The sequence below is a fragment of the Macaca mulatta genome, chromosome 20 (assembly GCF_049350105.2).
Source record: "Macaca mulatta isolate MMU2019108-1 chromosome 20, T2T-MMU8v2.0, whole genome shotgun sequence".
Classification (NCBI taxonomy): Eukaryota; Metazoa; Chordata; class Mammalia; order Primates; family Cercopithecidae; genus Macaca; species Macaca mulatta.
The window spans coordinates 51,547,747-51,571,331 of record NC_133425.1 but is presented as its reverse complement, the minus strand read 5'-3'; the positions used below and the strand labels follow the sequence as shown (position 1 = coordinate 51,571,331).

General features: G+C 37.1%; 1 protein-coding gene across 1 annotated transcript in view; it reads left to right on the top strand.

The window, feature by feature from the left end:
* LOC106995032 (uncharacterized) overlaps positions 1 to 16,782 on the top strand; it is a 200,026-nt gene extending 183,244 nt beyond the window's left edge. The window contains exons 7-8 of the mRNA XM_077987052.1: positions 14,000 to 14,052; positions 15,027 to 16,782. The gene's annotated coding sequence lies outside the window, so the exon portion shown is untranslated. The remainder of the gene's footprint in view (positions 1 to 13,999; positions 14,053 to 15,026) is intronic.
* The last annotated feature ends 6,803 nt before the right edge of the window (positions 16,783 to 23,585 follow it).

Genomic DNA, 23,585 nt, shown 5'->3' with positions numbered 1-23,585 from the left:
CTTCAATACTAGGAAATATTTGGGGGAGGTAGATGGCAGGAAGAAGAAGGGAGAGAAGTCATTAGTTTGAGATAATGGTTAAGGAATTAAGCCTGGGGAAGATAAGGCAGGATGTAAATTGTGGATATTAGGCAGGTAGGGGTGGGGCAAGTGCTGGAGAAAAACTTTGTCTAATTCCTTTACGGGCTCAGCATCTGTTGGGGTGGATTGGAGACAAAGGCTGGCACAGTTCAAAAAAGTATGGCAAAACGTATTTATTTATTATTTATATCACATACAATTGTAATGAAGATTATTTTCAAAGATAAAAAAAGCATCCAACATCCCACCAACTGGACACAGTTGTGTTCATTTTTCTTTTCAATCTTGATTCTTCCTTAAATATGTTTTATTTCTCTGTCATCATCCTGTGTTGGGCATGTGTTCTGGGCTTTTCACCTGGGCTCATTTTACAAATGCTGCTCTGATGTGAGCTGCCATCTTTTTCTACATCCTTTTAGAGGCTACATTTTATTCCAGTCGAGGGAGATTTGTTATGGGCCAATGATCTGAGCATGATTAACCAGGGTGACTCAGGTCTCCTGTGGTCCTGCCACCCACTGGTGAATGGGTAAGGCCCTGGGGAGGCTGGACCTGGCCCGTCCCGGGCTCTGGGGAGCTCTGTCCCTGCCCAAGATGCCCTGCTGTGGTTGAAGCCCTCAGGGTGCTCTGTGAATGTTTACAGCTGCCAGCAGGAACCACTCTTCCTTTAAGCAGGGAGGCAAGCTGAGTTTTTTCCTCCTTTTCTTTTCAACCTTTCAAGGAGTTTGTTGGTTTCTGAAAACTATTAAGCTAGGGCACAAAGGTTTAGATTTCTCATCTCTTACAAGGGCTTACATTTCTTCCAGGAAGGGGGATTTAATTTTACTGTTGTAGCAATTTTTCACCACAAGAATCTGCTGACTTCTTTTTCTGATACTGAGATGCCAGGCTTGGCACATTCTGGGCAGGTGGAGGGCATCCCCCTCTCTCTGCAATGTCCTCTGCTCTCTGCCCATTTAAATTCCACCTATTCTTCAAAGCCCATTTCACATCCTTCGATGTCCTCCTTGAAGCCCTCCCTGGCCTTTTGCACCCATACTCAGGTTTCTGACATCTTAAAATATTTACCAATTGCTCATGGTCACATTCTCCTGGAAGGCATCATGGTGTCATAAACATACCCTGGGCTGGAAAGCAGGATACTTCAGATCTTGTCCCACTGCTAACCATCTGTGTGACCTTGGGTAAGTCTTTGTACTCCCTGGGCTTTAGCTTCTTCCATTTTAAAAAGAGGGCTAATCTCTGTTGTTCATTTCTGCTATGAGTCTATGATCCAAGTTCTTTGACCCTTGAGGTCACCCTTGCACATCACTCTAGAGACTGTGGAAATTGGCCTGGTTAATTTATGCTTATTTCCTCCAATGACCTTGAATCTTTCTGCTCATAAGACGTCATTTGGACAATGTGAAAATGTGCTTGCTATTGAAAACATGGATTGGGTCTCTTCCACAGACTTCTTCATCTCCTACCCCTGCTTATCTACTTATTTTCATCCAATAAGTAGACTTCAGACTTTGTTCTTTCTTGTGGTTGATGCTGAGTCTCTGACTATGACACAATGCTGCAAATGGAAGCATACTTTCTAAAGGCTATACTTCAAACACTCTATTAACGCAACACGCCACATACCAATCCCAGTAGAATGCCCACAAACCAATTTGGCTCGTCTTTGATGAGACAGAGATGCAAGGCAATAACTACTCCTCTCCAAGGGAGAAGGGATTAGTGGGAGGGCGGCTGAGTTCCTGCCATCTCCATCACTGGAGCATGAAGGCCCACTGCAAGGACAAGCAGTCTGCCCTGGACATCCATGTTTGCTCAGCTTAAAATTGCTCAAGATTTGGCTGTGCTAATAAAGAGGATAGGAACAGTATTGAGGAAGATGGACATGATTTGGCTTAAAATCAGAAAAAGCTAGAAATTTCTAAGGCTGGTTTTATGTCCAAAAATGTGAGGCCCTTGGGGGGAACCACCATGGTGGTTAGCCTGTGGCCACCAAATGAGAGAACCTCCTCATTACCCAGTCAAAGCCTCCACCTGCTCTCAGATTCCCTCCTCTTCCATCCTTGGCACAAATCCTACATTTCCCTCTTCTGGTACCCCATGCTCTTTCCTCTGCTTGGGATGCACGGGCCCAAATCACCCCCCTCAACATTCCACTCACTCACTGGGGCAAAAAGAAACTTACATAATGCCTCTACTATGGGCTTTGGAGTCTCCATGACTTCAGTTTAAATCCCAGCTTTTCTTCCTCTAGGGCAGGTGACTTAACCTTTCTGAGTAGCCTCCATTTTCTCTTTTGTAAAATGGGGCTAATTATCCCTGCCTTGCAGGGTTGCAGTAAGGATTATATGAGACAGTGAAGACTTGCAGCATTGAACACAGTGTATCACAGGGGCCCAATGAGCAGCGTTCTCACCATTGTTTTCCTTCTGTAAACCTTTTATGGGCAATAGTATGGTGTTGTATTTATGTAGGCAAAGAACCTATCCCACTGCTAGACAGAAAACTTCTTGAAGGTGGTAATTATTTGACACTCTTGTTGATCCCTTTCAATGCCAAGCACGGAGCTTTGCATAGAGTAAATTCTTCATATACTTTGTTCAAATGATTTTGCCTTTTCCCTCCCTCTGATTATACCCAACAAAGACATGAGAAAGTCATTGTTGAAAAAACAGGGCAAGAAATAATTTCTTTCTACATTTTTAGGCCACATTTTATTAAGAGTGCAACTTTGGGGTCTTGCCTCTTAAACTGTAAATCCAGGGAGGAGGGAGGGGATGGAGACCATGACCTTTTATGTGTGCTTTCAGTATTTACTGCTCTGCGGGGCACTTGCTGAATATTTAAGTGTGTTGCTATTCAGGATAAAAGCTTGTAGAGTGACAGATCTGGGAGCAGAAAGGCAACTTGGTAATGGATTTTATCTCAGACAAATGCAAGAGAAAGCCTGCTTAAAGGCTATAATTGCCCCAACTACTCCAGCCCCATCCTGCAATCGTGTTCTCCCCTCACCACTGCAGCTCTGGGATCCTTTCTGTGATAAGCCCCTGGGCCTCACTCTTCACTCCTCACCACTAGGAGGGAGAAGCCTAGTGGATGAGCAGCCTCTTTCCTGGTATGTCAAGTTGAGATCCATTGTGCAAGACTTCTCTACATTCCAGCCGATGAGGAAGCTGTGACCTGATCTGACTGTGGATTGAATGTTGTTAACCCTGGCAAGATACAAAAAACTCAGGTCAACAGAGGCAGCATAGCACAGACTTGTGATTAAGAGCAAAGACTTGAGTCAGACTGCCTAAATTTGCATCCCATTTCCATCCCTTGCTTGCTTGTAACCTTGGACATGTTATTCAATTTCATTGAACCTCAGCTTCCTTATCTGTAAGATGGGAATGATAGAAAGAATGCCTACTTCGTAAGTTAATTATGAGGCTCCAAGGCACTATCATAAGTTAAGTTACATAGAACTGTGCCTCAAATATAGTAAGAGCTATGTAAGTATTGGCTATCATTATTTTAGCCATTCCCCTAAATTGTATGAAAAGCCGTGTATCTCATGTTTCCTTTGTGCCTTAGCTTGGTTGATTCTTATTCCCGTACAGTGAGGTGAGCCCCAGGGTTGAAAGGGTCAACTTCTGCAGTGTCCACGCAGGAGATGAAGGTAGATATGGCAGCAAGGATGGAATAGAGGAGACGGATAAGGGACATGTATAGGAGGAACTCATGGCAGTTACATGTGGAGCTGAGGGAAAGGGAAGATCCTGGCATGTCACCCAGGGGACCAAGGCTCAAGATCTTTGGGATGATGTCATAAATGAGATAAGGGATGCCACAGGAAGAAAGGTTCCTGTGGGGATATTGAGCTTGGGAAGTCAATATTGGGACAGCAGGTGGAGATGCCCCCAGAATGTTGAAATTATGATTTTGGAGCTTTGGAAAGAGGTCCAAATAGAGCTATAGATTTTAAGAGTCACCAGTATTTGTGGTGAACTCTATGAGAACCAGTAGGATCCTTCAGACAATTTGCTACAAAATGTTGAGTGTCTGATCCAGGGCCAGAGAGTAAATATTTCAGGCTTTATGGGCTATGCAATCTCTGTTGCAAGTACTCAACTGTATCACTGGTTTGACAGTAACCATAGACCATATGTAAATGAATGGGTGTGGCTGTGTTCCAATAAAACTTTATTTACAAAACAGATAAAGAGTCCACACCTACCCTACTCCAGATCAGCGTCTTACACATTGCAGGTATAGGATAACTATTTGTTGGATTAATCTACTAGCTCCAGAAATTGTCTCAAGTTCAGGCAGATTTAAAAAAAAAAAAACAAATTTCTAGGTGCTCAAAGTTTTGTTAATGACACTTGAAAACAGTCACAAAAACAGGTGAGGGTGCTTGAATTTCTGCTGCTATATATAAAACAAACCACCATGAATTACAGATATACTGTTGGGTTGTGAAATATCCAGCCAGAAACCTTTTCTGAACCAAGTCCTAGGCCCTCAGCCAAGTATGATAAATCAGACGGGTGAATTGCAGGGCCAGGTGATGTGAGAACCATTCGATTTTAAACCTCCTGAGGGCCGATGCAGGTGGGTAAGGTGAGAAGCTTTGACTTCCAGAATTGCACTCTTAGAGCCCCAGGGACCTTGAATGGCACTCTTGTTATGTCCAGGAAATCAACTGCAAATGTGTTTAATAATTAAGAAACTGCCCACAAGTATTGACGCTTCCATTGCAAAGAAGTGGCGATGGGAGGAAATGGGAGAAAATCAGCACTAGAAGAGGAGTTGAAGTCGTGTGAGGGAGTGGGCATTTTTCACTCATTTCTAGTCATAGAAAATGAGAGAGAGAGAGAGAAAGAGAGAGAGAGAGAGAGAGAGAGGCTTCCCCACAAACAATAGAGTGATACAGCGGATTATGAGTAGAAGTTATTAAAAGAGTTGAGTCGACACAAGAGCTGAGGGTTTCAGCTACTAAATTAAACTTAGTAGTAACTCAGGTGAACCACCCCGAGGACAGTTCCCATTCCTTCTTGTCTTACACTTTTGGTTGGTAAATCAAACCACCCAAGTCTCTCTTTTGCTTTTGAAGTCTGAACTGTACATCTCAATTCTTTGATCACCTTCCTGGGGACAATTCCAAGGTCTTGGACCTCAAGCAATGGAAGAAAACCTAGAGAGGAGGCTCATGTTTGACTGATGGCTGCAAAAAGAATGTGTCTTAAGAGCTTAATGAAGCCCAGGGTTCCCGGGCAGGCTGTGTAACTGTGAGATACTGAGAGTTTGTAGTTGCAGTAACGGTAGTAGCTGTGTCATGTGCCACAAAATTATGTTTAAGTTAATGACATAGATGTTGGTGGTTTCATAAGATTATAATGGAGCTGAAAAATTTCTATTGCTTAGTGACATCTTGATGATCCTGACCCTGCATAGGCCTAGACTAATATGTGTGTTTGTGTCTTAGTTTTTAACAAAATAGTTTTAAAAAATTTAAATAGAAAAAAGATGCTTATAGAATAAGGATTTAAGAAAAATATTTTTGTAAAGAAAGAAATATTTGAAAGCAAATTTTTTGTATAGCTGTATAACATGTTTGTGTTTTAAGCTAAGTGTTACACATGTCAAAAAGTCAAAAAAAAGTTTTAAGTTTATAAAGTAAAAAAGTTACAGTGGCTAAGGCTAATTTATTATTAAGGAAAGAAAAAAATGTAAATAAATTTAGTGTAACCTAAGTGTACATTGTTTATAAAGTCTACAAGTAGTAATAATCTACGCCTTCACATTCTGTCACCACTCACTCATTGACTCACCGAGTACCACTTCCAATCCTGCAAGCTCCACTCATGGCAAGTGCCCTATAGAGTTGTGCCATTTAAATCTTGTATACTCTATTTTTACTATACCTTTTCTCTGTTAGATATATTTAGATACACAATAGTTACCATTGTATTACAATTGCTTACAGTATTCAGTACAGTAACATGCTGTACATGTTTGTAGCTTAGGAGCAATAGGCTGTACTATAAAGCCTAGGTGTATAATATATAATCTAGGTTTGTGTAGGTGGACTGTATAACATTGGTGTAATGATGAAATCACCTATTGACACATTTCTCAGTATGTGTCCCTATCATTAAGTGACACATGACTGTATATGCACATATATACATACATAAACATGCATACATGTTTACATGTGTGTATATATGTATGTATGTGTGTATATGTATAGTATATTTGTGTGTGTGTGTTTATACATATGTATCTATATTTGTATTATGTACACTGACACGTTTCTTTTTTTCTTTTTCTTAAAGACAGGGTCTTGTTCTGTTGTCCAGGCTAGAGTGCAGTGGCACAATCACAGCTCATTGCAGGCTTGAAATTCTAGGCTCAAGTGATCCTTCTGCCTCAGCCTCCTGAGTAGTTGGGACTATAGGTACACACTACCATGCCCAGCTAATTTTTAAATTTTTTTGTAGAGACAGAGGTCTCGCTTAGTTACCCAGGATGGTTTTGAACTCCTGGCTCCAAGTGATCCTCCCACCTCAGCCTCACAAATTGCTGGGATTACAGGTGTGAGCCACCATGCCTAGTGAATAAGTAATTTTTTTTTTTTGAGATGAGTCTTGCTCTATTGCCCAGCCTGGAGTGCAGTGGTGCGAGGTCAAGAGATCAAGATCATCCTGGCTAACATGGTGAAACTCCATCTCTACTAAAAATACAAAAATTATCTGGGTGTGGTGGTGTGTGCCTTTAGTCCCAGCTACTCAGGAGACCAAGGCATGCCCTATAATCCCATGGCATTCAACCCTCTGATCCTTCTGGACAGGTCCCCTTTCTCTCATCAGGGCATTGCACATGCATTTTCCACCAACTCAAATACCTAATGGATGTCTATCTATGCTTTAAAACCCAGTCTATTTGCTACTTTCTGTGTGAAAGCTTACCTGATCTCCACTTCGTTTCTCATGTCTTCTGCTGTTTCTGTAGTATGCCACTTATTACTTTATTATAATTATTTGGGTATGACTTTGGGGTTGTATCTAGACTGAATCTTAGCTCTTCTGTTTTTTATCTGTATGGCTTTTGTCAAGTTATTTTAACTTCTTTGGGCCTCAGTCTTACAATCTGTAAAATGTGGATGTTAAGAAGAACTACTCATAGGGGGTTGGGAGCTCTCAATGCAATTATATGTACCAGCAGGCTTACTTAGCACAGTACCTAGTACATAGTAAGTATTCAATAAATTATAACTTTTCTTTTCCACTTCACCTTGAGCTTATAAAACTTAGGGATATAACTCAAATATCTTGGTAAATAAAATGCCTAGCTTTGCTACTACAGTATGACTGCTTCCAGTTTTATGTTGCTAATAAAAACACACTCCAGTGAAAAGTAGGAATGAATATTTTCCAGGATTGACTATAATGTTAGGACATAATGCAAGTATCAAAAAAATTTTTAAAAAATCAAAATCTTACCAAGCATCTAATCTGACCACAATGGACTAAAACTGGAAATCAACAATAGAGGAACATTTTAAACTATACTAATATATATATAAATTAAACATGCTCCTGAATGACCAATGGGTGAAGGAGAAAATTAAGAATAAAATTTAAAAATCCTTGAAACAAATGAAAATGAAAGCACAATATCTCAAAATGTATGAGACACAGAAAAAGCAGTATTAACAGACAAATTTATAGCAATGAATGTCTACATCAAAAAACTAGAAAGACTTTAAATAAACAACCTAATGATACATCTCAAGGAACTAGAAAAGCAAGAATAAGCCAAACCCAAAATTAGTGGAAATAAATAAATAGTAAAGATTGGAGCAGAAGTAAATGAAATGAGACAAAAATACAAAAGATCAACAAAACAAGAATTTTTTTGAAAAGACAAAATTGAGAAATCATTACCTATATTAACCAAGAAAAAGGAGAAAAGACCCAAATATGTAAAATCAGAAACAAAAAAGGAGACATCACAACAGATACCACGGAAATACAAAGGGTCATTAGAAACTACTATGAATGGCAATATGGTAATAAATTTGAAAATTTGGAGGAAATGGAAAAATTCTTGGGCACATGCAACCTACCAAGATTGAACCAAGAAGAAATAGAAGACCTGAACAAGCCAATAACTTGTAATGAGATTGAATCAGTAATAAAAAGTCTCTCAATAAAGAAAAGTCCAAGACTAGATAGCTTTACCACTCAATTCTACCAAACCTTTAAAGAATAATTAATACCAGTTCTTCTCAAACTATTCAATAAATTGAAACTGAGGAAGTTTTTCTTAATTCATTTTCTGACGCCAGCATGATCCTGAGACTAAACCAGACAAGGCAACAACAAAAAAAGAAAACTACAGGCCAATATCCCTGATGAACCTAGACATAAAAATCCTCAAAATACTAGCAATTTAAATCTGATAACACATGAAAAAAAGATAATACACAATGATCATGTGGGATTTATCCCAGGAATTCAAGGATGGTTCAACATATGCAAATCAATAAATGTGGTGCATCATATCAGTAGATTGAAGGATAAACACCATATGATCATCTCAATAGATGCAGAAAAAGCATTTAATAAAAATCAACATATCTTCATAACAATTCTCAATATATTGGTTATAGGAAGAAAGTACCTGAACAGAATAAAGACCATCTATGACAAATTCACAGTTAGCATCATACTGATTGGGGAAAAGTTGAAAGCTTTCCATTTAATAATTGTAACAACACAAAGACTCTGACAAAAAATTTCTAGAACTGATAAACAAATTCAATGAAGTTATAAAACACAAAATAAACATACAAAACCAGTAGTGTTTCTATACACAAACAACAAACTAGCTGAAAAAGAAACCAAGAAAGTGATCCCATTTGCAAAAGCTATAGAAAAAATACATAGGAATAAATTTCACCAAAGAGGTGAAAGATCTCTATAAGGAGAATTACAAAACACTGATGAAAGAAATTGAATAGGATAAAAAAATGGAAAACATACCATGCTCATGGATTAGAATAATTAGTATTATTAAAATGACCACACTACCCAAGTAATCTACAGATTCAGTGCAATCCCTATCAAAATGCCAATGACATTTTTTATAGAAATAAAAAAAATCTAAAATATTTATGGAACCACAAAATCTTCCAAATAGCCAAAGCCAAAGCAATTCTCAGAAAAAAAAAAAAGATGGAGGCATTACACTAGCATTACACTATTTCAGACTTCAAAATATACTACAAGGTTGTAGTAACCAAAAGAGCATGGTACTAACATAAAAACAGAAGCATAGACCAATAGAACAGAATAGATAACTCAGAAATTAATCCACACATCTATAGCCAACTAATTTTGACAAAGGTACCAAGAACACCTGTTGGGGAAAGTGCAGTTTTTTCAATAAATGGTGCTGGAAAAATTGGATATCCATATGCAGAAGAATAAAACTAGACCTTCACCTCTCCGCTATACAAAACTCAACTTAAAATGGGTAAAAAACCTAAATGGAAGACCTAAAACTATAAAACTACTAGAATAAAACATAGGATAAATGCTTCAGGGTTTTGATCTAGGAAAAGACTTTATGAATAAAACTTTAAAAGCATAGACAACAAAAGAAAAAATAAACAAATGGGATTATATCGAACTAAAGTTTCTTCACAACAAAGGAAACAATCAATAAAGTGAAAAGACAACCTATAGGGTGGGAGGAAAGATTTGGAAACTCTCCATCCAACTCTCTATCCCAAATCCATATTCGGGATTAATATCCCAAATATATAATGAACTCAAACATCTCAACAGCAAAAATCCAAACAATCCAATTAAAAAATAGGCAAATAATTCGAACAGACATTTCTCAAAAGAAAACACACAGATGGCCAACAGGTGTATGAAAAAATGCTCAGTATCACTAATCATCAGGGAACTGCAAATGAAAACCACAATAAGGTATTATCTCATCCCAGTTAAAAGGGCTATTATCAAAAAGACAAAAAATAACAAACGTTGGTGAGGATATGGAGAAAAGGGAGCTCTTACATGCTTTTGGTGGGAATATAAACTAGTATGGTCACTATGGAGAACAATATGAAAGTTCCTTAAAACACTAAAAATAGAACTACCATATGATCAAGCAACCTTACTACTGGATATTTATCCAAAAGAAAGAAAATCAGTATACCAAAGAAACATCTGCACCCCTATGTTTATTGCAGGAGTATTCACAATAGCCAAGAAATGGAATCAGCCTAGGTGTCCCACAACAGATAAGTGGATAAGGAAATTGTGGTATATATACACAATGGAATACTATTCAGCCATAAAAAAGAATGAAAGCCTGTCATTTGAAGCAATGTGGATGGAACGGAGGACATTTTATTAAGTAAAATAAGCCAGCAACAGAAAGGTAAACACTGCATGTTCTTACTCATATGTAGAAGGTTAAAAAAAAAAAAAAAGTCAATCTCATAGAAGTAAAAGTAGAACAGAGGATACCAGAGGTGGGGGAAGATAAGGAAAGTGGGGAACGGGGAAAGATTTGTTAAAGGATATACAAGTATAACTGGATAGGAGGAATAAGCTCTACTGTTGTCTACTACTGTAGGATGACTTTAGTTAACAATAATGTATTACATAGTTAGAATATACAAATAGCTAGAAGGAGGATATTGAAGGTTCTCAACACATAGAAGTCATATATGTTGGAGATAATGTATATGCTGATTTTCCTGATCTGATTACTATATTATATGTATTGCATTATATGTATATCACTGTGCTATACGTGATCATAGCCAAAAAGCTGAGAATAGATGCAACAGCACTATGTACCCCAGGGGATATGTTCAATTATTATGTGTCAATTTTAAAAATTAATAACAAATAAATTTAGTTATTCTGCTGTATGATCTTGGATAAGTGCAAAGACTGGGATTTTGGAGTCAGATACACTTGTTTTTGAATCCCAACACTGTGACTTTAAGAATTTACTCACTTCTGGATCTCTCATTTCTGATAGAAAATAGAGATAATGAGAAACCCTACCTTAAGAGATATTAGGATGGTTAACTGGGCAGCAAAATGGCACATCCAGTATAATGCCTGGCACCAATAATAATAGCTTCCTTCCCACTTGGGGTCAGCACAGAGTACATGTCTCTCTGCTATGTGAAAGCTCATCTGACATCTCTATTTAGAGGGAGGAAGAGAACCAAACCGAGCTGCAACCAGGCCTCTTCCTTGTCCAGTCCTGATCCTGACCCTGCTGTCCTGAATCAACTCTCTCTTTCCCAGCTCATTTGATGGAACATTTCAATTTTAAATTGTCAGTCATCAGCACATTTAAATGTCCCAGGACTAGAAAAACATCAGAAGGAATTACTGAAAGCTTTATTGATTTAATCAGATAATTTTGCACAAATTATGGTCCATAAAATTCTAGGTGCTCTGTAGTCTTCCATGAGACAGAGTTGAAGCTACTGTCATCCCTCTAGGTAGGATGTAGAAGAGCAAAGAAGGATTAGTGTGATTTAAGATAAATGCACGAAGCATAGGGGAGGCATTTGCTGAGAGAACAGGGAACAGTTTCTAAGTAAGCTGGACTATGAGTGTGTAAGGAAATGAGAAGGTGAGAAAGGGAGGTTGAGGGCAAGTAAGGACATCCTTGAATAATATTTGAGGCATTGGGACTTTGTAGGCAACCGGGAACTATTTAAATTTTTCAAGCCAGAAAGTGGCATGGTCAGAGGTTTGCTTTAAGAAGACAACTGGCAAGAAGGTGAGAATGGATTGTTTTGGTAGGGGGCAGAATGACTAGAGACAGGGGTATACTTAGGAAGTTATTGCAATTGTCTGGATAAGAGGTGACAAAGGTTGCACTTGGGCAGTGGAAAAGAGAGAACAAATAGAAGGCATATTGCAGTGCAAAATCTACAGAACTTTTTGACTAACTAGGGAAAGGGAAAGAGACATGGAGAAGGATGACTCAGGATTTTAGCCTGAGGAAAGTGCTTGAGTTATCTAATTTAACATTCAGAATGCAGAACCTATCTGTCAACACCTGGCTTTCCTCATTTATTCTTAATGCATGCATGTGTGTGTGTGTGTTTGTGTGTGTGTAACTCTATGTACATATGGAATGCTATACATCAATAGCTGAATATCTCTCTCTCACAGACAGTCTCTCTCTCTCTCTTCTATTTCAGTCTTCATTCACCTTAAATGTATGTAATTATTGGCATTGTGAAATGAGGGTGTGAGGCTTTCTAACTTTGAGAAATAGCAGTTTTTATACTGGCAATGTAGAGATTATGTTTTATGATTTTGAAAATATTGAAGCTTGCCCTATTGATAATAGTAGCTTCCATTGACTGAGTGCTTCTGTGCAATGCTTTACACACATTTGCTTCACTTACCCTCACAACAATATGTGAGATGGACACTATTAAGGCCCCACTCCCCTCGCCCCATTCCCAAACAATTCCCAACTCCCTCCTCCCTTGCTAACCACCATAAAGACTGACCTCCCTTGCAACAAGGGTGTGTGATGGATTCACTTGCTGTGCTTTCTCTGGCCTTTGTCTCTCACTTCCTCCTCCACAGTTTTGGATGTCTTCTAGTGTCAGGCAGTGAAACCCAGCCTTAGGAGATAGCGAGATGATTCTCATTCAGCCCTGCTCTCAAGTTCCTCACAATATAGAGGAGGGGTTGGCAAAGTATGTTGATCTGCCGCCATTTTTGTATGACCCATAAGCTAAGAATGGTTTTCACATATTCAGTGGGTTGAAAGATAATCCAAAGAAGAATATTTTATGACCAGTAAAATGATATGAAATTCAAGTTTTAGTGTCCATAAATACAATTATGATGGAATACAGCCTCGCCGATTTGTTTATGTGTTGTCTACAGTAACTCTTGCACTACAACCATAAAACTGAGTAGTTGCAACCGAGATCATATGGTCTACAAAGCCTGTATTTGCCACCTGGCCCTTTGAGAAAAAGTGTGCTGACCTCTCATCTAAGAGGGTGGAATTTATGGATTAGGCAAATGAATAAGTCATTCTAGGTAGGGAAAGAGAAAGGATGTAGTATAACTAAGATACTTAGAAAAATTTCCCAAAATAGCAGGTGGATCCAAAGCTCTGGGTCTCATCTCTAGACATTTTTCCTTTAAAGATAGATTCTATACAAGAGATGGAGGTGGACAAGGGAAGGGTGGTCTGGGATATGTATTAGTTACTTTTTTCCAGTGAATGTCTTTGTTACTCATTCCTTAGAGGCAGAAGTCTGTGCTTCAGTTAGTTTGAACTCCAGCCAGAGAGAACAGATCATGAATACTTCTAATGCACACTGTCAAAATCCTGAGTTAAATAATTTTACTTTCAAAAAAATTGACCTTTTAATTAAGGTCCCCAGAGTCTCCCACGAATTGGCTGTCACCTGAAACTATTGTATGCTTGGAATTTCTGTGAGCACAAAAGACACCCTGCTCAGATCCTGATTCCTACAAACCGGGTACTGCTGTCCTCATGAATCCTATAGACCTTGTGCACATCCCTGGGATGGTGGAAGATTTCTTTCCGTGAACTCAACTCTTGTAAAAATCAAGAGAAATGTTTCATTTTTTTTCTTTCCAAAAGAAAGTAAGTGCCAGGAAATCTTCCATAGTAACAGTGCTTTTCATTCAACCACTGTCACATGACTTAGAAAGCACTTTTCTGGGCATTTTTGTTCTAAGCCTTAAAATAACCATGACCTACATAATGTGATCATAATGAAAAATGGTTGAACTATGTAAAACTCCAATGCTGATATGCCAATGAAATACACTTTTGAGATCAATGCACTCATCCCCTTTTTGTCTTTATTTTACAGAGGAGGAAACTGAGACTTAGCCAGAAAGGCAGCCAATCAATGGCAACATCAAGGTGTGTGCTTTCTATTTACAGTGATAATGATGGTCAAGGCTACCTTATCACTGGCCTAATTAGATATGACCTAATTGTCACATTTAATGTGTGTGGGTTATAGGTGGGATGATTCTATAATTTGTTACCCAAACTGAAATACCTTGGTTCATCAGGCATAAAGCAGCCTTGTTCCCTGAGACCTATGGCCATGCTATATGCAGTAGGCAGATGCCATAGGCCATGTGACTCGTTCTGATAATCAGGTAAGTCCCTAAAATTTGCTTCTATTTCCTGACTTGTGTTCTCAGTCCTGTGGACCCAGCACCTTGGAATGTCAGCATTTGATGAATGTTGGCCCTGTAGAGATTCAGTTCAGATTTCACCCACTAATCTCTGGTTTTAGGCCATATTCAGAGCCTAAGCAATAAAGAAATCGGGATGTAACAGGGAAATATGAATGTGTCATATATTCTTGCATTGACTCAATCTTTATCTATCTCCAAGGTATTAAATTTCCTGTCTTTAGGTCAGAGAGAATGTTTTCAAACAGGAGTGGGAGACGATTCTAGACAAACCAGAGTGGAATATCCAGGCAGAAGAGGAAAGAGAATGAAATCTCTTTTCTTGACATTGTGTGTGCATTTTGTTGTGTTTTGTTTTTAGAAAGTAGTAACAGCTAATCAATATTTATTGATTATCAGTGGTGTCCTCATCTCTGAGCTATGTGGGAGAACGAAGAAACATGACAGGGAAAGAAAGAGAAAATATAATTATTTCACTATTGTTTATAATAAAGAACTAACTAAGGAAATAGATAGCTAAGAAAATTAAAATAATACTACACTTATAAAGGCAACTGTTAGAACACAAATACAGACTTTCTTAATATTAGAATAATTACACATAAAAGCTATAGTGTCTTAGTTCAGGTTGCTATAACAGAATACCACAGACTGAGTGGTTTATAAACAGCAGTAATTTGTGTCTTACAGATCTGAAAGCTGGAATTCTGAGATCAGAGTGCCAGCATGGTCAGCTTCTGCTGAGGACTGTCTTCAGGGCTGCAGACTGAAGACTTCTCACTTTATCCTCACGTGGTGGAAAGAGCAAGATAACTTTCTGGGGTCTCTTTTAGAAGAACACTAATTTCGCTCATTAGGCCTCCTCACTCATGACTTAATTATCTTCAAAGTCCCCACCTCCTAATACCATCACATTGGGGTACGGATTTCAACACGTAAATTTTGGTGGGGTTTGGGAGAGGAGCACAAGCATTTAGTCCATAATAGCCACATAATGAAAAGATTTAAAAAATGAAATTATTCAACAGGAACACAGTACAAATAATATGATAGGACAAAGACTAAATATATTTTATCTGTTAATAAAAGTAAATCTTCATTAAGATAATTTTCAGAATGAATCGCAAAGCAAACACAACTCTGTTATATGTAAGAGATACATCTAAACAAAGATATTCACAAAGTTTAAGAGTTAAAGATACACCAGAGAAATACAAACAGAAGGAAAGCAGTGATTGATATCTTAATATCACACAACATGGAATTCAAGACAAAGATCAATAAATAAGGAAGGAAGGGTACTTTTTAATGTAAATGATATAAATCAGTTTAAGATAACATTTATGAATAACTATATGCCAAATAATATAGCATCCACCTTTATAAAGCAGAAATTAGACACAAGAAATAGGCAGATACCCTAATATAAAGGGAATTTAATTCACTTTTCTCAGTCTATTTTATACCAAGAGGACAATAATAAACAAGGATATAGAATACCTAAGTAATTAATGAGACAGACATGATTAATCCATGTAACTAAAGAATACAGAATAAGCTTTTTGTTTTTTCAAAAGCTGTGAAAACATTCATAGAAAGTGATCATATATTAAATCATAAATAAATCTTTAATAAATTCCCAAAATAGATATAGTATGGATAACACTGAGTAACTATAATTCATTAAAACTAAACACTGATAACAAAAGAGAAAGCAAAAACTCCTTCCATCTGGAAATTATAAAAGCTCTCTTAATGCTCAGAGAGGAAATACAAATCAAAATGGAAGATTGTTTTAGGAAAAAACAGTAATGAAAGTACTCTTTATCGGAATTTGTGGAATACTATGGGTTGAGTTGTGTACCCAAATTCATATGTTGAAGTCCTAACCCTCATTATCTCAAAATGTATTATTTGGAGATAAGGTCTTTACAGAGGTAATTGAGTTAAAATGAAGTCATTAGAAGGGGTGTCCTTACCAAATAGGACTGGTATCCTCATAAAAAAGGGGAAATTTGGACACAGATACACACATATAGGGAGAAGACTATGTGAAGAGAAGGCAAGATCAGGGTGATGCTTCTACAAGCCAAGGACTGACAAAGATTGCCAGCAAACCACCAGAAGCTGGGGGAGAGGCATGGGGCAGATTCTTCTTAACAGCCCTCAGAGGGAACCAACCCTAATCATGCCTTGACCTTGTACTTCCAGCTCTCAGAAAACTGCGAGTCTTGAACTGGGTTTAAGATACCTGGTTTGTGGTACTTCGCTATGGCAGCCTTAGAAAACTACTACACAGATAAAGCAGTGTACAGAGAAAAAAAAATCATAGCTTAAATAGCAAAAGAAAAAATAAAATGAGTTAAGCATTATGCTCAAAAAGTTAGAAACAATATACCAAAATATATTGAAGGACTCTAGAAGGAAGGTATCAATAGTGATAAAAGTGGGAATTAACAAATTAGAAAACAGATTAACAGTGCTAGTAAATCAATCCCAGCTCTAGTTCTTTGAACCAATGAAATACATAAATCATTAGATAACATAATTAAGAAATAACTGTCAAAATGTAAACACACAAATGAGAACTTGAAAGGGCGAAACAATGAAGAAACAGAGAAAAATTTTAAAAAATTAAAAGAAACCACTTGGTTCTACTTTAAGCAGATGAATGTAAAAATCTAGATGATATAGATATTTTTCTAGAAAAATATAATTTATCAATACTAACTTTAGAAGAAGTAAATTACCTAAATAAACTGAATTGAAAAAAATAATCAAAGAGCTACTTTCCCAAAAAAGCACCAGGTATTGATGATGTCTTACTTTATTTTGTGTTGCTATAACCGAATACCTGAGGCCGGGCAATTGAGAAAGAAAACAGATTTGTTTCTTACTATTCTGGAGTCTGGGAAGTCCAAGACTGGGAGGCTGCTCCTGATCAGCTTCTGATGAGGGCCTCATGCTGTGTCATAACATGGTAGAAGGCATTGCAGGATGAGAGGGACACAAAAGCCAAACTAGCTTTTATAACAGACCCACTCTCATGATGACTAATGCATTCCAGTAATAATCCATTAATTCATTAACCCATTAATCCACCAGTAGATTAATCTATTCATGAGGGCAGAGCCCTCATGACCCAATTGCCTCTTAAAGACCCCACCACTTAATAGTGTTACATTGGGTCATAAATTTTAATGTGAGTTTTGAAGGGAACAAGGAAAAACTCTATAAAGCTTTCAAAGAGCAGATAGTTCTAGCTTTGATTAAAAAAAACACTTAATAAAATAGATATAGATGGTTACTTTCTTAACGTGATAAAATATATCTCTCTCAACCTAAAAGCCAAAATCATCATTACTCAGGAATTTGTAACATTCTAATTAGAAACAAGAGCAAGGCAAAAATGCTCACGTTATTGAAAATTGTACTGGAGAAATTATCCAATTTAAATAGACGAGAGAAAGAAATTGACAGTAAAAAAAAATCGAAAAGTGGGACGTAAAACTATTACTATTTGCAGATCTTATGACTGTATATCTGGAAAACTCAAGAGAATTAACTAAAAAAAATTACAAACAATAAGATAATTTAGTATGGTGGCAGGATTCAAAACTATAGAAATCAATACTTTTGCATATGCAAATAACAGCCAGTTAGAAAATATAATGGAGAAATTACCCTATTACAGTGGCCATGCATATATAAAGACATAACACCAGGAATAAACTTAATAAAAAATGTGCAATACATATAGGAACAAAAACTTTTAAATCCCCAAAGATACAAAAGAAGACTTGAGAAAATGGAATAACTACACACTTGGATAGAAAAACTCATAATAATAAAATGTCATTTCTTATTAACTTATTTTTACAACTAACATAATAGTATACACAGGGTTTTGTTTTTAATTAGATAAGCTCATTCCAAAGTTCACTTGAAAAAATAAACTAGAATGGTAAGAAGGATACTTGCAAATAAAAGAAATGGCTAGCCTAACCAGATAAAAAAAACATACTATAAAGCCTCAAAAACTAAAGCAAGGTAGTTGTGGTGAATGAATAGCGCTGCCCATGAAACAACATAGAAAATCCGGAAATAGGTCCAACTACTATGGTAATTCAGAATATGATAAAGAAGATACCCCAAATTATAGGACAATTCAGTAAATGATGTTGGAATAACTGCATAGCCATTTGGAAATATTTCAAAAGTGTCAAACATTTAAATGCGAAATATGAAACCATAAAAGTATACAATGGAAATATGGCAGAATATTTCGTGTTTATAGATAGAAAGACAAAATTTTTAAGATATCAGTTCTTCCCAACTGGTTCTATATATTCAATGCAATTCCAATCAAAATCTCAGCAAGTTATTTTGTAGATAGGAAGAAACTGATTGTAATGTGAGTTTTCATCTGGAAAGGCAAAGACCCAGAATAGTCAACACAATATTTAGGAGAAGAACAACATCAGATGACTGACGTTACCCAACTTAAAGACTTACTATAAAGCTACAGTGATTAAGCAATGTGGTGAAAGAACAGACAAATAGATCAATGGGACAGAATAGAAAGCCCAGAAACAGACCCACATAAATTTGGTCAATTGATCATTGAGCAAAAGTAATACAGTGTAGGAAAGGCATTGCAATACATATGAGCAAAGGCAATACAATGGAGAAAATAGTCTTTTCAACAAATGATTCTGGAACAACTGGACATTCATATACAAAGAAATGAATCTAAACACAGACCTTACACCTTTCACATACAAAAAAACCTCAAAACTGATCACAGACCTAAATGTGAAGTACAAAACTATAAAATTCCTGGAAGATAACAAGAGATGACCTTGGTTTTGGCAATGACTTTTTAGACGTCATACCAAAGGCATGATCCATGAAAGAAGGAATTAATAAGCTGGACCAATAAAATCTAAAATTTTTCCTACGCAAAAATCATGATCAAGAGAATAAATAGACAAGCCAGATTGAGATTAAATATTTGCAAATACATATCAGATAAAAAACTTATAAGATATGAAAAACCTCTTAACCTCAACAATAAGAATACAAACAACTCAAAAAAAAAATGGGCCACATGTCTTAGGAAACACCCTTTCAAAGAAGATACATAGATGGCAAATAAGCCTATAAAAAATGTTTCACGTCATATGTTATCAGGGAAATGAAAATTAAAACAACAACGAGATACCACTACATATCTATTAGAATGGCCAAAATCCAGATCACAGGCAACACCAAATGCTGGTATGTGGAGGCATCATGCTATATAACTTCAAACTATACTACAGGGCTACATAAGCAAAACAGCATAGTACTGGTACAAAAACACACACCTAGACCAATGGAGCACAACAGCGGGCCCAGAAATAAGGCTGCATACCTACAACCATCTGATCTTCAACAAAACTGACAAAAACAAGCAATGGGGAAAGGACTCCCTATTCAATAAATGGTGCTGTGATAAATGGCTAGCCATATGCAGAAGATTGAAGCTGGACTCCTCTCTTCACACCATACACAAAAATCAACCAAAGACAGATTAAAGACTTAAATGTAAAACCCAAAACTATAAAAACCCTGTCTAGGCAACACCATTCAGGACACAGGAACAGGCAAAGATTTTATGACAAAGATGCCAAAAGCAATTGCAACAGAAGCAAAAATTGACAAATGGGATCTAATTAAAGTAAAGAGCTTCTGCACATCAAAACAAACTATCAACAGAGTGAACAGGTAACCTATAGAATGAGAGAAAATTTTTGCAAACTATGCATCTGACAAAGGTCTACTATCCAGCACCTATAAGGAACTTAAACAAATTTACAAGAAAAAAACCAAACAACTCCATTAAAAAGTGGGCAAAAGACATGAACAGACACTTCTCAAAAGGAGACATACATTTGGCCAAGAAGCATATGAAAGAAAAGCTCAACATCACTGATCATCACAGAAATGCAAATCAAAATCACAATGAGATAGCATCTCACACTAGTCAGAATGGTATCAATAAGTCAAAAAATAACAGATGTGGCTGGGCACGGTGGCTCATGCCTGTAATCCCAACACTTTGGGAGGCTGACGTGGGTGAATCACGAGATCAGGAGATCGAGACCATCCTGGGCAATAGGGTGAAACCCCATCTCTACTAAAAATACAAAAATTAGCCGGGAATGGCGGCATGTGCCTGTAGTCCCAGCTACTAATGAGGCTGAAGCAGGAGAATCGCTTGAACCTGGGAGGCAGATGTTGCAGTGAGCCAAGATCACTCCACTGCACTCCAGCCTGGGCGAAAGAGTGAGACTCCATCTCAAAAAACAAACAAAACAAACAACAACAACCCCCCCCCCACCCAAAAAAAACAAAAAAAACAAAAACGGATGCTAGCAAGGTTCTGGAGAAATAGGAAAGCTTATACACTGTTGATGGGAGTGTAAATTAGTTCAACCATTGTGGAAGATAGTGTGATAATTCCTCAAAGACCTAAAGACAGAAATATTCAACCCAGAAATCCTGCTCCTGCATATGTACCCAAAGTAATAGAAATCATTCTATGATAAAGACATATACATGCGTATGTTCATTACAGCACTGTTCATAATAGCAAAGACATGAAATCAGCCTAAATGCCCATCAATGGTAGACTAGATAAGGAAAATGTGGTACATGTATACCATGGAATACTATGCAGCATAGAAAAGAACAAGATAATGTCCTTTACAGGAATACGGATGAAGCTGGAAGCCATTATCCTTAGCAAACTAATGCAGGAACAGAAAACCAAATACTTCATGTTCTCACTTATAAATGGGAGCTAAGTGATGAGAACACATGGACACATAAAAAGGAACAACAGACACTGGGGCCTATCAGATGGTGGAGGTTAGGAAGAGGGAGAGGATGAGGAAAAACAATTAATGGATACTAGGCATAATACCTGGGTGATGAAATAATCTGTACAACAAACCCCCATGATCCAAGTTTACCTATATAACAGACCTGCACATGTACCCCTGAACTTAAAATAAAAGTTAAAAAGAAAAAGAACTTTTATTCATTGCTGGTGGAATTTCAAAATGATGCAGCCACTTTGGAAGACAGTTTGGTGATTTCTTATAAAACTAAACATACTCTAACCATACAATCCAGCCATTGCACCCCTTGGCATTTACCAAAAGCAGTTGAAAACTTATGCTCACACCAAAGCCTGCACATGAATGTTTATAGCATCATAATTGCCAAAATTTGAAAGCAACCAAGATGTCTTTCTGTAGGTGAATGGATAAATAACCTGTAGTACATCCAGACAATAAAATACTAATTAATGCTACAAAAATTGGTTTCCGTTTTTATAAAAGTGGGCCAAAACAAACAAATGAAAAAGGAAATGAGCTATCAAACTATGAAAAAGCATGGGAGAAACGTAAATGCATATCACTGAGTGAGAGAAAACAATGTAGAAAGCTTTTGTACTGTATGATTCCAACTATATGACATTTCGAAAGGCAAAACTATAAGACAGAGGTTGCCAGATCACTGAAAAGATCATTGGTTGCTAGTGGTTGGGGAAAGGGACGAATAGAGAAAGCACAGAAGATTTTTAAGGCAATGAAAATAACCAGTATGCTAGCATTGTGGTGGATATATGTTATAATACATATATTGTACAAACCAATAGAATGTACAACACCAAGAGTAAACTCTAGGTAAACTGTGGACTTTGAGTGATAAGGATGTGTCAATATAGATTCATAGATTTTAACAAATATACCACTATCTTGGGGAATGTTGGTCATGGGGGGACTATGTATGCATGGGGGCAGAGGGTATATGGGAAATCTGTACTTTCCTCTCAATTTTGCTGTGAACCTAAAACCACTCTAAAAACAAAACAAAACAAAACAAAAACAAACAAAAAAAACCATCATAAAAGTTCTGCCTGACGGAAAAATAAGGAAACAACCAACTGGGAGGAAGCATTTGCAACTCTTAACAAAGAAACAGCAGTGATTTTTGTTATTAGAAAAAGTACCCTTCTTACAACTCAATAATAAAAAGACAAATAACACAATTAAAATGGGGACAAAGAATCTGAGTAGACATTTCTCCAGAGAAGACTTAGAAGTGATCAATAAGCACATGAAAAGATGCTCAACATGATTGGCTATCAGGGAAATGCAGAAGAAAACCGCAATGAGATATCATCTTACACCAACTAGGATGACTATAATAACAAAGGCAGATGATAACAAGTGTGTGTGAGGCTGTGGAAGAATGTGAACCTTCATACAGTGCTAATGGCAATGTAAAATGGCTTAGCCTCTTTGGAAAATAGCCTGGTAGTTCCTCAAAATGTTAAACACACAGTGCTGTGTGACTCAGAAATTCTTCTCCTGGGTAAATATCCAAGAAAATTGAAAACATACATCTACGCAAAAAATTACTATGCGAATATTTATAGCAGTATTATTTGTGATAGGCAAAAGGTGAAACAACCCAAATGCCCATCAACTGATAAACAGATAAATAAAATGTGGTATATTTATACGTTGCAGTATTATTCAACAATAAAAGGAAATAAAGTACGAATACACGCTACCCATGAATGAGCCTTGAAAACATTATGCTAAGTTAAAGAAGCCAGTCACTCCCACAGGTGGTATAAAATTAAAAAAAAGAAGCGAGTCACAAAAGATTGCATATGGTATAGTCTGTTTATACGAAACATCCCTAAATGGCAAATATCCAGACACAGTAGCTTAACGGCGGCCTAGGTTTGGGAGTGGGAAAGGGGGAGTGAGGTTGGATGGAGAGGTGGGGGAAGGGATGGAGGGTGGGGATGTTTTCAGGGGAATGAAGGGTAGTTAGGAGGTGATGGCTAAAGTAGACAAGATTTCTCTTTGGGATGAAAATGTTCTAAAATCAGTTGTGGTTGTAATTGTACAACTCTGAATATACTAAAAACCATGGAATTGTGTATTTTAAATGGGTGAATTATATGGCTGTGAGTTATATCTAAATAAAACTGTTATATAAAAAATAAAACTGCTGTGTTACCAAATTTTAAAAAAAAGTCTTATCCATGGTATCACTTAAAATCATCCTGGTGCCACTTAAACCATCCCACATATCACCAGTAATGTGCATTCCAAGTCTGAAAAACACTGATGACTCAAATAAAAGTAGCATGGGTTATTCCTAGAAAAACGGTTTAAA